This window comes from Numenius arquata, chromosome 16, assembly GCF_964106895.1.
Source record: "Numenius arquata chromosome 16, bNumArq3.hap1.1, whole genome shotgun sequence".
In the NCBI taxonomy this organism is placed as follows: domain Eukaryota; kingdom Metazoa; phylum Chordata; class Aves; order Charadriiformes; family Scolopacidae; genus Numenius; species Numenius arquata.
The window spans coordinates 2,125,565-2,139,446 of record NC_133591.1 but is presented as its reverse complement, the minus strand read 5'-3'; positions in this window follow the sequence as shown (position 1 = coordinate 2,139,446).

The following is a 13,882-nucleotide window of genomic DNA, read 5'->3' as shown; positions in this document are numbered from 1 at the left end:
GCTTTTTTTTGCAAGCTAGGGCTTGACTAGAACAGCACTCACTGTATGTGAAGCGCACATGCAAGATTGCTGCAGTTTCTTAACAGTATAATTAATTTTGCCTGATCCCCTACCCTCTTTGGCCACGCATGGCCATCAAACACTACAGTCCCCTTACATGTCTCATGAGGGGACGACCAACAGATCCTGACCCTGGCCACCATCCCAAAGATGCCAGCATCCTCCCCCAGTCCCGGCTGGTCTCTTACCAGCTAGACCAGCCTGGGGCTGAGAAAGGCACTGATGGAGGAGGACAGGACATCCAAGTCTTCCCCGGGACCAGCACTGGGGTTTATCTCCACAGGGGAGAGGAAGCCTTGAAGAGCACACAAGGAATGTGGATAAACACCACGGGGGCACCGACAGCCAGCCCCACACGATGACGCAGAAGTTTAGAGAAGGGCTGGAAGGGGACGGTGCCGGGGCGTGCTGCTGGGCTGACTCACGCTGCACCCTCTGCAATAATTTCAAACGATAAATGCACTCGAAGCAATCACGGTCTGCTGACGGATAATGCCTGGCCAGCAAAAGAGACAGCGTTCCCCCAAGAAGGCTGCCTGCTCTGCCTGGCCCTTTGCCGAGGCAGGACATGAGCTTTTCAGCCTGTGTCTCTGGAGGGTCTGGTGGTGGAGCATCTGCAAACGGCTCCGGGAAGTTGAAAGCGTCCTCCACGGAGGCAGCGGGAGCCATCGGTGAGCCCGGGGCAAGGCGCTCATTCTGCAAGGGGAGCATGTCTGCGTCCCCCCCCGGTCTCGGCAGGGCTGCGGTGGCTCGGGGAGAAGGGGGCTCACACAGACTGCCTCTGGGGGCATGGAGGAATCAACCCCTCCACAGCCCAGTGGGGATGAAAAGCCTCCTGTTATTTACGTTCCTTTCTAATGTTCGTCTTGCTTTTTTAATTTCCCCAAACCAAGACTCCGGGAGTTCGTTTTTTCCCCCCTCTGCAATAGGGGAAAAGCGAGCAGAGGTTTTTTTTTTCCAGCTCTCTGGAGAGCTGCCTATAGCCTACCACAGAGTGGATAAAAACCTGCATAAAAAGACCACCCAAGGGACTGGGAAAAGTGGTCCCCACAGGAAAGAAAGAGGCATTTTGTTTAGAAAGGCTGAAGCGCAGACAATTACCCAAAGCAGAAAAACAACGGCATGAAGTTTCCTGCTCGGCTTTCCCCTCCGAGAGCCCGGACCAGGAGCGATGGCCAGCACCGCGCCGTGCCACGGGTGATAGAGCCACCGGCACCAGAACGGGGACCAGGAGTGTGTGTGTGTGTGTTCATGCACACGTGTGTGCCCACCAGCGTGTGTCCTTATGGAAAAACAGGGAGCGACTCGGGCATGGGCAACACTTCCCTGCCCAAACACTTTACACTGCTTTCCCCCTCAGAGACCCTAAATTATTGCTCATTAACACCGCTGAGCAAATGACCCCGGTCAAGCAGCTTCTCGCTAAAGACACCCAGCTATTGCAACACCCAGAGCAAGCTCAGCCCTAACACGTCCTCCCTGTCTGCTCTTACACACCCAGCAACAATGATCTTGCACAACCCTGAGGGCAACAGCCTCCCCGGACACCGTGTGTCTCCCGGCCCTGCTGCTGGCCTGTCCGGCCGGTGACACGGCTACTGAGAGCCCGGTGGTCCTGCCCAGGCAGGGCGAGCCTCGGGAATGGAGCTCTCCCGCCCTGCTTTCCCCACCAGCCTCCAAGGACATCCTGGAATTCAAAGAAATTAAAAGTGGAAAAGGCACCACATTAACCTCCTTAATTTTTCATTTCTGACACAGATTGTTTTCTCCTCATTTCAAAGAATTTCAAGTTAATGTCTGGAGGGCAGAAAAAAAATCCATTTCCCAATACGCCTGCTGCAGCTTTTTCACCAATCGACTGCCCTTCCTGGTACAATCACTGGGGCATTGATTTTTTTTTTTTTCTAGAGCATCATCCGAAAATCTATCAATGCAAACAGCATCTTTGAAAAAAAACACCAGCAATCCAAGACAAGCTGCTTTCTCCACCCTTTAACCCCAGTGCTGTAGAAAACCCTCTGCCAACGTGTTCTAGCAGCGTCTCTCTCGTCCTGGCAGCACGGCCAGGACCAGAGGCAGAGCCACGAAGCACAGATACACCGAGGGACAGACTCGGCCATCACCCCAGGGCTGCTGCCTGCGATGCTGGGCTTGCCCTGAGACCGAATGCCTGCAGCCATCCTTCCCGGGGAGGGAGAGCTTCATCCTCCACCTCATCTCGGGGCAAACAGGCAGCAATGCAGGCAGGAGGCTCTTCTGCCTGTGCATCGCCCCGGATGGGGCAGAGCGTGCGGCACAAGCTGCCCAGGGTTACATATACACAGTAGAGACTGGGTTCTGGTGAGCCTGGCAGTGGCTGCCTCCTATTACTATGCTAAATAAACACTTCACTCAACAGTCTTGGCACTTATTAAGCACCTGGGAGAGAGACTGCCTCGTGTTGTCCAAAACACTCTTAATTACTGTTTAATCAAGATCTCTTCCCCTCTAGAAAAAAAAAAAAAAAAAAAAAAAAAAGAGGCAGCTAAACATTTGCATGTATTTTCCACTGCAATCACATTACACATCTCTGTGACAAGCATATTTTTGGCAGTGCTGAGGAAGAAGGCACTGCCTGTGCAGGAGCATCGCAGCGCAGCGTGCTAATCCAAATAGCCTTAGGTCTCCCCTTCTTTAGGTAAGGAAAGGAACCAGGAGGATTTCCTGGCACGTGGACTAATGCTATCAAATGCTTCTTTTATTTGTTGTTGACACATACATAACAGTTGAAGAATCACTAAATAACCTTGTAATATCTTGATTTATGGATTATTCTTCCATACGAACAGCACATGGTAAGGACAACGTGCATTCAGCTCTAGGTTGTATCTCTGCTGGTACAGGAGCGTTTGATTCCTGCTGTTAAGCACCCGCAAATCCCGGGCAGGACAGGGCTGAGCTGTGGTGCTGTTCCCATGGGATGCCCAATCCCCCGCGATCCCAGTGGGCGAACACACAAAACACCGCGTGGGCGTTCAGGCACAAATCTCTTTCCTTTCTGTAAAACCAGCTCCCGGAGCTGGATTTTCTCTGAGCGACTCCTGAGCAACTCACAGCTTTAGAAGGGTGGCCGGCAATTTCCAGCTGCATTTCTGGGGGCTGAAGACCGGATTGCTCCGTGGTACAAAGCAGGCAGAGCCAGCAGCCAGCGCAGCATCTCCATCCCCACCTCCCCAGCCAGCACACAGCCTGGAGTGCGAGGACCCGCGCAGCAGAACCTCCCTTTTCCTCCACTTTACATCCAGCCCAGCTCAGCTCTTCCTTAAGATAAAGGGGATTTGTCTCAATTGATTTAACTGGCAGCCACAGCGCCCAGGCACCTCCGGCAAAAAATGAATTTACATCTGGAGTAGCGCAAGGAAGACAAGGGCCTTTGGAAAAGCATCACTACAGCGCTTTGTACTGAGGGCCAGGTCCCAGGCGGGGCTCAGCCGGGGTTGTGCCACCACCATCTCCATCACAGCGAGAAATGCATTGAGCAGCACTAGTCTGAGAGCTCTGAAAAGCAGATGCAGCAGGAACATGTCCAGGGCGCCTGCTCCCTCCCAGCAGAGCCACCGGTGGCATCCCATGTCCCACACCTGACACCTTATGTTGACTAAGTGACAATTACCCGGGGATGTCTGCTGGTGATAGATTATCAATGGCGTATGACTTTGCATTTTAACAGCTGCTAATCTTCCTGCTAAACCCAGAATATCAGGTTAAATCACCTAACATGATCTTTTGAGTGAGGCAAAGCAGAGTTCTGTGTTGATAACACCAATTTAAACATAGCTGCTGGTAAAATCATCCAGAGAAACCCAGCTGCAATATTCTGATACAAACGTCCGTGCTTTGTGCAAAGGGGACATCTGCACTGGATAGTGGACAAACTGACTCCCCAACACCTTTCACACTGGGACTTCATTGAGAAGATCCAACACTCTTCATAATGACAGGCTTTGGGAAAAAGGCAAGAGTGTTCAGAGGAGCTGGGCACAGAGGTTTGCTTCTCTAGGATACATAAGACACACGTATAAAGATCTCGGAGTATGCATTGAACATGGATTCATTTATCTATTTTTATGAATTAATTTCTTCCATTTCTCCTCCCCATCCACGGTACAAGGATCATCCTGACACAGGCCACAGGCACATCCACGTCCGTGTGGCAGCTCTCTGACCAAGAGCCCCGTGACCGAACCCGACAGCAGATTTCAGCTCCGAAGCAGTGTTCACATACAAACTGAGCCTGTGTAAGTCCTCGTACACAAACCAAACTAGTCTAAGATTATCTCTGTTCTCAACCTGTTTACCAAATAGGTCTCGTGGTGAGCATGTGCTGACTCTTGATCTAGGGAACGCATCCAAGGAAAACAGCTGCCAGAGGCTTCGCTGCAAACGAACGCCGTGTGCTAAAGGAGCCCCTCGCCTGACACGGAGCTGGCTGGGAGGTTTAAACAGGGACAGATGAAAAACCAAAGCCCACTCCCTCCTGTGCCGTCTCTGAAGGAAGCCACAAAGAACCGGGGTAGCAGTTTGCAGCGAGCCCCAACCTAGAATGGTCCTCTGCAGTGGACCTGCCCCGCAGGACTGTCCCTGCCCCGCAAGCGCCTTCCCAGCCTCAGCTCAGAGGAAGGATGGATTGTCCTCCAGCAGCAACCAGTCCGACCGATAACCCCTCTGGCCCCTGGGGACCAGAGCTGCGACCACCCCCTGAGCATCCTCCGACACAGCCCCGTTCCCTCTCTCCAGGGGAAGGGAGGGAAGCCTGAACGAGCACTAACAAACCTACTAATTAAAAACCTCGGAAAGGCTTAAAATTAACTTTTGCAGGGAACGATTCAAAAAAAGAACACAACCTTAAATCTTTCTTTCTTAAACGGGGAGCAGAGCCAGGATATCAACATCCTGCAGCCAGGAAAACCCACCCAGGGAAGGGGCTAATTCCCTGCCCCTCTCAGTCCCCACCTGATGCTCTCCACCGCTGCGCTGCAAAGCTCTGTCACCACGGGCAGAAATACACCGAGAGAAACAGGCTGGCTGCTCCTCCGCCGTTTAAACGAGACTTATTTCCAAGTTGTGAAATTAGCATCTGACTTCATTGATTTCTCCCTCCCTCCCCCTCCAAAAAAACACTTTCTCCAAGATTTTGAGAACCTACAACAAGGAAGACGGAAAACAGTTTGGGGTACGCAAAAGAAAGGCCAGCAAGTACATCTGGATAACTTTTAAAGTTAATTACTCATTTTCATATCCTCCTTCCGTTCTTCTGGCTGGGAGCACCAGACACCATGCAAACAGCCTTTCTTGGCGTATTTTCTTGGCACACCAGGGTACCAAGGGTCTTCAGAGGAAGCTCTGAAAGCGTTCAGACCTGGGCTGTGATACCCTTGCATCTCATCAACATGCGTGTCCCACTCAAAAGCCAAAGTCTAGCGCAGAAGACGTACATACGCTTCCCGCTGAACCCACAAGAGGATTACTCCAGGCCTGTTTAGTGAAGTCCTAGCACAATAGTGTTGTAAGGCCCTTAATCACGCTGTGCTTCAGCAGCATTCCTTGGCCCAGAAGAGCACACCAGCAGTATGAGACATGAACGCCGGCCAAGCTTTGTTTCCATGTTCCTGTCTCCTGAGTCCATGAGGAACATCTGGTTGCCTTCCTTCCACTGCCGAGGGTGGGCATGGGTGGGTCTCCACTGACAGCAGCAAGGCCACAGCCAGCAGCACACCCCGAGCAGCCTATTGATCAACACAAGATGAGGCAAGACGAAGGACGTGCTTGGAGAGGTGCCTGCAAGACTTTTGCCATGCTGGCAGCAGAAGCAAGGGACGCAGAAATTCGGATCTGCCCCAATGTCAGCACCTCAAAAAAAACCACGGTAACGCGAGATAAAAGACATTTCATGACCGTGGCCTGCACAGAAAGTAGCCACCCGTTTCCTTGTCTCCACAGACTAAAGTGGGAACCACGGCACTTCACCGCAAGAGGCTTCCTGGTCCCTGCCAGGACACGAGCATCTGCTCAGGGGGACTTTGGCCACATCAGAGGGGGGGCCACAGGGAGGCATTTGGGCTTAGAGCTGATGTGAATGGGAAGGCAGGTCCATAAACCAGGAGTCAGCAACCCCGCAGCCTGTGCTTGGTCTTAGAAGGGTTCAGGAGGTCTCTTCCACAGAAGTTTCACAAAAAAAAAACCTGCCTGTGCAAAGCAGAGACCCTGTTTCTGAGGGACATTCAGCACGTGGGAGCCCTATCACCCAAGGCTTGCAAGGACACCCCTCTTTCACCCAGGACCACAGCAGCAGCCAGGGCTCTCCCTGCTTCGAGGGGACTTAAGCTCCAGGTTTATTATTCCTCCTCTTTGGGGGGTGCTCCCTAGGACAGACAGACAGCATGAGCGCACACACTTCTGTGTCTCTGGAAAAAAAAATAAATCCAAAAACTTCCAGAAAACAAAAGATCTTGGTCCTGGGTTGTTCCACAAATAATTCCTATAAAGTAACGCCATACAGCCAGCTTGTCTGATTTGAAAGCCAAGGCATAACTCAGAGAGAGGTCTGAGGGCTGTGAGATTTTGGTGGGGGACACCAAGTCCCAAAGTGTTCAGACACGTGCGTGCCCCACCGTTTTCCGCTGAGGAACTCGGGTGGTTCCCTCAACACGCGGGCTTTTGCACGCCGCATCGGCAGGGGCCCGTGGCTACTGAGCCGCTGGGACCGGGTCAGCTTCAGTGCCGAAGCCCGCCCGTGAGTTGTGCTGTGCCTGGGGCAGAGATGGAAAGGCTCTGCCTTGGCATGCCTCGTCCACCACCGTGACCGAGCAGTCTGTCCTGGGTCCTCAGGGGGGCAAAGGACCCTGCCAGCAAGTGACACGCTGGCCGCGGGCTTGGCAGCTCCACGCAGCCGAGAGTCCGGCACAGAGGGAAGCCTGGATTAGCTCCTGGCACTGTAGGAAGCGCGATAATAGCAGAAGCAGAGCAGCAGGCAGCAATTGTGGTGCCTGAGCAAAATCCCTTGTTTTCACTGGCTAGTTCTGGTTTCATGTTTCTGATCTTTTAAACATCAGGCACTCCCCGAGCCGAGCCCAGCCAACGGCTCCCTGACACAGCGCTCCACGCTGCCAGTAGCCTGACCTGTGCCAATGGGTTTCCTGCAAACTGCCAGCTCCAGGCTGGAGACGGAGCTCTAACCCCACCGAGTACGGAGTGGAGCATCCCTCAGTGGCAGCAGCATCAGCTGGGCTCAGCTCCCTGGGGGGGAAAGCAGCACCATCCCACTCTCCCCCTTTGCCTGCCAACAGGCAAAGCTGCTTTTCCCAGCCCATTTCTGCAAGCGAACCCCAAACCAAGGCAATCAAGGCACGGGAAGCACTCTGCAACGGCGAGACACAAGACCAGTATAAACCTGCCAGCCATGGGCAGTAACACGTGCTCTGCTTTCAGCCCAGCCGCTTCACCACAATGGTTTTTTCCACCAACACAGATCCGCCTGTCTCCCCTTCCCAAGGAGGAAGGGAGAAAGGGAGCTGGTGGAAAATAAAAACCACCCTCTCCAGCCTGGGAAAAGCTGAGCGTTACGAGACCGCAGGAGCAAGGAGAGGTCGAGCGGGCAGGTGAAGGGTTAACAGGTGGAAGCCAATGCCCCTCTACCAGGCAGCCAATATTTCTATCAATAAATTATGCATCAGCATCTAGTAATAATGACCTAGCAGCCAGAGCTATTTAAAACAAACCAATCAATGGTATTAACGTAATCCCCAGGAGAAAACAAGACACCGGGCACAGAGCTGGGACAGGAGCAGATCAGGCCAAGGAGAAGGGGACCTTTGGCTGGGAGAGCAGTCGGCTGCAGGGGACGGAGAGGTCCCCGGGCTGAAAAGCTGGGCCAAGAGCACAGAATAGAAACCACCTCCCGGGTCCCTGCACCGCAGCCACCGTGGCCTCGGGAAGGGCTGGCACAGAGGCCACCAGCCTGGCTGGCATGTGTGGCAGCTGCTGCAGTCCAGCTTGATGTCCCAGGCCAGACCCTCCCCGAGCACAAAGGCAAATGGCTACTGCCCAGCGCTGGCTGCTGCCCAAGGGTCTGGGCCACCCCGTGTCCCCCTACGTCAGCCACCAAGGCTTGGCCCCTCCACAAGGACACAGGGCTCCCCCCCAACACTGAGGCTGCACCCTACACTCCCCCCATCTTATTTCTCTTCCTCCAGAGCGGACAAGGGGTATCTCTGGTGATGGTCTGCGTGATGAGACGGTGACAAAGAGCAGCCCGTGTCCTGGAGACAGCGGCGGGTGAAGGACAGCAAGGCACAGACCCCGCCACGAGCAGGCAGGGGCTTGCCCTCGCCTGTCACTGCACCCCAGCCAGGCAGAGGTCGGTGCTAAGGGGCAGGGTGACAGAGGCGGCCGAGCTGGAGAGGACAAATCCAGAACCTCCCAAACATCCCTCAGGGTGGCACAAGGCAGGAAGAGGAATCACCATTTTCTCAGGTCTGCACCTGACATTTACTGCTGAACACCGAAAATCCTTTTTTCTGCATTGTCAGTGTAAGTAAAAGCAATTTGGCTGTTATTTGTTTTATCCTTTTCAGTAACCGGCAGGGATCTTTCACCTCATCTGATAAGGGCAGATACGTACCACGGGGGATTCCTTTAACCACCTGAAGGAGAAATCCTTGGATAAGGCCAGCACACGGGATCTCTTCCCAGTGCCTTGCAGCGGCGCCGGACTCTGTCCCCAGAGCGCATCCCCCCAGGGACACGGAGCCCTGCGGAGGGAGAGGCATCACCCCTGCTCACACCGGGCTTGTGCTCCTAGAAACAAGGCAAGGAGCTCGCTTGAAAACACTGAGAAGGAGGTACCTAGAAATGGATATTCCAGGATCCTGACCTACAATTCGAAAGGTGAAATAATTGGGGAAATTACATTAATTTGCACCGTTTTCTTCAGTTCTTGAAAGCTGCCAAATCTTTTGCCCTAACCGCTCAGACAGAGGACAGCTGGGCAGCGAGCCCCCTTGCTCCTTACCTATAATGAGCATCTTTACCAGCACTCTGAAGCAGAACGGTGTAGTTTTGCTGTTGTAGCCCTTTTGAATACACCCGGCTCATGAATGCAAGAACATCCTGAAGGATTTGCCAACAGCATCGAGCCAGAAAAAAAGACGACATCCATCCCACTTGGGTGGAGGTAAGTCCCAGACCACTGGCCTGAAATGTCCAGGCACAAAATTGATTCGGAGGGACACGGGAGGGCCAGGGCACTGGGTATCTCCGGTTCTCCTGATGCTCGTAACTGGTTGTGAAGTCCCTGAAGCAGTTCTGGCAAAACTTTTCTCTGAACAATAGGTTCCTTTTACCCCAGCTTAATTAAACTCCCAAGTGACCCTACAATAGTGAGACGGGGAGCACAGACGTACAGTCCTGTACAATCGGCGTGTGCAGCTCAGTGCCCAGAACACGGCACGTACCAACAAGTGGTTGGCAGCCGAGCTCCCACGGCTCACAGTGTCGGCAAACAGCAGGTCAAAACGGGGAGCGACGGGCAGAGCCCACCGGAGACCCTGTCACCAGCTCGGATCACCCTCCGGAGCAGAGGGACAGCTTCCGTCTCGCTCCTTAATAAGGCAGCACATCTCCTTCCCCCTGTGACATGCACCTCTTCCCCCTCGGGGACCAAAGGACACCCTGCCTGGGTGCACACTGAGCATCCCCAATGCCACACTGGTCCTCATGACAGGCACAATGTATTTAATCCTGCTTACCATGCAGAGACACCAGAACCCGGGGAGAAAACGGGGATGAAGGAGCCATCGTCACAGCTCAGCAGCCCCCCCCCAGCATCCTCTGCTCACCCCCACCCTCGCTGCAGCCGGGCCCCCCAGGAGCCCAGCACCCGCGCAACAACACGAGGGCTCACCAGCCCGTACATATAACACACTTCATGTGCATTCTCCATATTAATAAATGGGGAAAGAAGGAACCATAAATCTATGAACTGCCAATTTGCACAGGACTAGCTCTTTTACTGGCTACGCACTAGCACCTTTTACAGCCCATTAATTACTTTCTCTAATAAAGTTTGACAAAATGATAACTTGCCCATGAAAAGTGTTGTAATAAATACATTTTCTCTAACTTTGGACCATTCTTGCATGTCTGGCTCATAAACCCCTCCCATGGTTCAGTGACTTAGGGCCTACCTGTATTTTCCAGCCAAGGAGGGGGCCCTGGGGTGATGCCCCCGTGCATTCCAGCCAACACATCGGCACCAGTGCCGTGACCGGTGGGACTGTGACCTCCTGCAAACTGGGCAGGAGATGGCCCTGGTCTGGTGAACACCACCTCCAGCAGCCTGGGCTGAGCCATGGAGAGGTCTTCTCACGCTTCATGTGTGCTTCCACAGCACAAGGGAACCCCTGCTTGCCTGGTGGGTGCTGAGCACCCCATAAAGCCTGTGCCCAGTGCACCCCTCGCCTTCTTTCCCACTTCTCAGGTCATGGAGAAAAAGCCTCCCAGCTCCAACCCCAGCCATACCCCTGGCAGGGTTAAGCAGCTGCAGCACCAGCTCTGAGCAGAAGAGGGTCGGGGTCTCCAGAAGCCTGGAGTGCCATCACCACCTCCAGGAGACCACCAGGCACTTGGCTCCTGCATCCGTGCAGCCCCTCCGCTGCTTCTACACGCTCCTTCCCATTGCACACCACAGACCCAGCACCAAGAGGCACCACGATTCCCAGCCCAACGCTGGCAGCCTGGGGCACTCACAGTATTTCTTCGTTTACATAAAGCCACAACTGAGCTCAGCAACGGCCAAAGCTGGTCTTTCCTAACAGAGAAACAGGAAGCAATAGGTACGTTTTAGTCTTTTAATAATGTGGAATTAAAGAGACTTTCTTTTATGATGATTCAGAGGAGCACAAGGAGACACAACTCATCTCTTGACACAGAAATTCAGATCTCTTATTTTACCAAGTCAGCCCTGTGAATCTGAGCACTGGAGACTGGCTCCAGAGTGAACGGTGCACACAACTGGGCATCACTGCAGCCAGAGCACGAGCTACATCCACCTTTGGTCCCTTCACTTGCCTTTCACCCTCACCTGGTGCCGACCAGCCGTCGGCACCGCTCTCAACCCCCCAGCACTTCTCACCCCACCCCAGCAGAGACAGAGGCAGCGCTCGCAGAGCCACCACCACCTCTGCAGAGGACCAGAGCCAGTGCAGCAACTTCTAACGACGGCCTGAGTGCGATGGTGCCACGCTAGCCCAGCTCGCCCTGGCACGTGCCCGCCCTGCACGCCAGCCACACGTCCGCTGCGCGGGCTGTGCTGCACCCCAGGCAGCCGAAGGTTTCTTTCCCTGTTTAATTAGTTGAGTGACTCCGCTCTGCCCAATAAAATCATCACCCCCCTCAGCAGTGCCATGCCGTGGAAATTTATGATCATAATTTAGAGGCTGAATTACCACTGTCAGTACCTGTGCCATATGAATTACTCAGTCATATTAAATTCAACTGTTGATTTTGCAGGGTTATATGAAGCGGGAACACTTAGAGCCAATGAAATAATGGAGGAGAAAGAATTATGGTGGGGGAAGTTACATTAGCTGTTCAAAGCGTCCAGCGCAGAGCCCACCTGCCTGGCCCTGGCCGAGGTGTCTCCCCGCAGCCACACGCTGTCCCAGCAGCGCAGGGGTCCCCCGGGACCGTCCCAGAGGTGCTGGGACCTGTGGCTGGTCCTGTCCCCTCTCCAGCCTCCCCGGTGGCAGTAGACCCTGCAGCCAGGGTCCTGGCCACGCACGGCTCCACTTCCAGAGGGGAAGCGGCAGGATCCATCCTTAACAAAGAGTTAAGGAACTCCATGGGAGGTCTGTGTTGGCATGAAGAAGTCCTTCCATTTTTGAAAGCAGTGGTCCCCAGGGCCCATGCTATTATAAGACTTTTATGTCCATACATACACAGAATTTGCTGGTCTGTAAAGCCCCAGCACACAGCTCAGACACGGTCCTCTCCGCACAGCACCAGGGACCTCAACGTGATGATCTGAATTCAGCCCTGACCTTACTTCCGTAAGCAGATACTTTGGGAGAGTCGCTCAGCCCCTGGTCTACCCTACAACATGAGAACAAACTTGAATTCCAGCCACTCTAGTTACATTTGGCCCAAAACTTCACACCCCAGCAGCCTGGTCTGACAGTCCAGCTTGACTTGCGTAGGGAAGACTAACAACCTGGAGCCTTGCGATGCCACAAACTGGAAATAAGCACTAGACACAAACTAAACCCCTTTGACTTGAAAGCCTAAATATAAAGCAAGCTGATTTTGGAGTGATGACTTTAACAGTATGTCCAGCTTATGGGCAGGCAGGATTTCTAACACACAGACAAGAAAAGCAATGTGAAGTATATGAAGCGAGTGTTAAGCCACTACTGCAGAAAAAAGGTCCATTGACAAAAAAAAAAAGGGAGCATAAATGTTGTCACTTCACTCTGAGGCCGCTGAAGCTCTAACTCTGAACAATGGAGAATTAGGATGTGTTTTTCCCTGTTCTTGCCATTCCTGGTATGCCAGAGGGACGCTCCTCTCCCACCCCACCACAAGTACTTGCCCACCCCAGGCACATGAACTCAGCAATTCCCAGCATGGCACGCTCACCCTCTGCCCCACAACCCCCACCCCACCCCTGCCCCCGGAAAGCTATGGGACCTTAAAATTTTATATTTCTAGGACAAAAGGTGTGCACCTTCTGAGGATCACTGTGTGGGTCAGGGAGCTCCTGCTGCAGAGGACCTCCTCTTCCTCTCCCAGGCATGGCCCCGAGCCTGGGACGCTTCATTGTAATCCTGAGAGTCTTGGTATTGGCAAAATAATTTCCTTAAGGAAAGTAAAATCATACAGGGCTCTTCCCCCCGAGACTGCAAATTATATTTGTTACGAAGCCTCATTTTATACAGATCTCCTAATGTCCACCCAAGACCTCTAATCATGGAAAAAAGCGCATATAAAAATTCACATGCACGATTTCGATCAAGTACATTTATCTATATAGATGGTCCTTTTTTTGCCAAGATAATGTCAGAAACTACACAAATCATCACAATTTACACTCTCCTCCTCTTTAGTATAAGGCAGACTCCGCCAAATCAAGGGCTAATATATCACATTATTTCTAGTAATCCAAGGGCTGCCTCCTGCCACATGCTTTATGAAATACCTATGTCTTTGATTCATTGTATTCCTGCCTCACCTTGTGGGTAGAAAAGCTTTTCTCCTTTCTTGTACAACTTCCAGTTTAACACACTGTGTTCTGTGTTGCTCAGCCAACACCAGCCCTCTGCCCTTCGAGCCAGGATTAACCCCTCCCATGCTAATAAAGGAGCACATGTATTGTGGAAAGAGCTTGCCAAGGATATTTTTTTTTTCCTTTCTAGAAAAGAAATAGGTTTTTCCTCCTTCCAGGGGAGAGCACAAACACATTTCCCCACTGCAATCTGCTAGGCATTTGAGGGAATTGCAGAGGCAAGCACAGCAGGAGGGTGTCCCGTCACCACTGTGTCTCCTCTGCCCCAGCCCTACCCCATCCAGCTCCTCTCTTTTTGCCTCATAAGAGCATATGAACCTCAGGACAGAAATCCCTTCTGTCCTGGCCATGTTACCCTTCTGCTGTGGTAACAGCAGCTGTAACCAGAAACTCGATTTTTTATAAACCACCTTCTCTGGTTTAGACATAGGCAGTCACCGAGGTTGCCTCCATGAGCCCAAAGAAAAACACCGAACAAAAGCAACTCCCAGAGAGTCACACCGA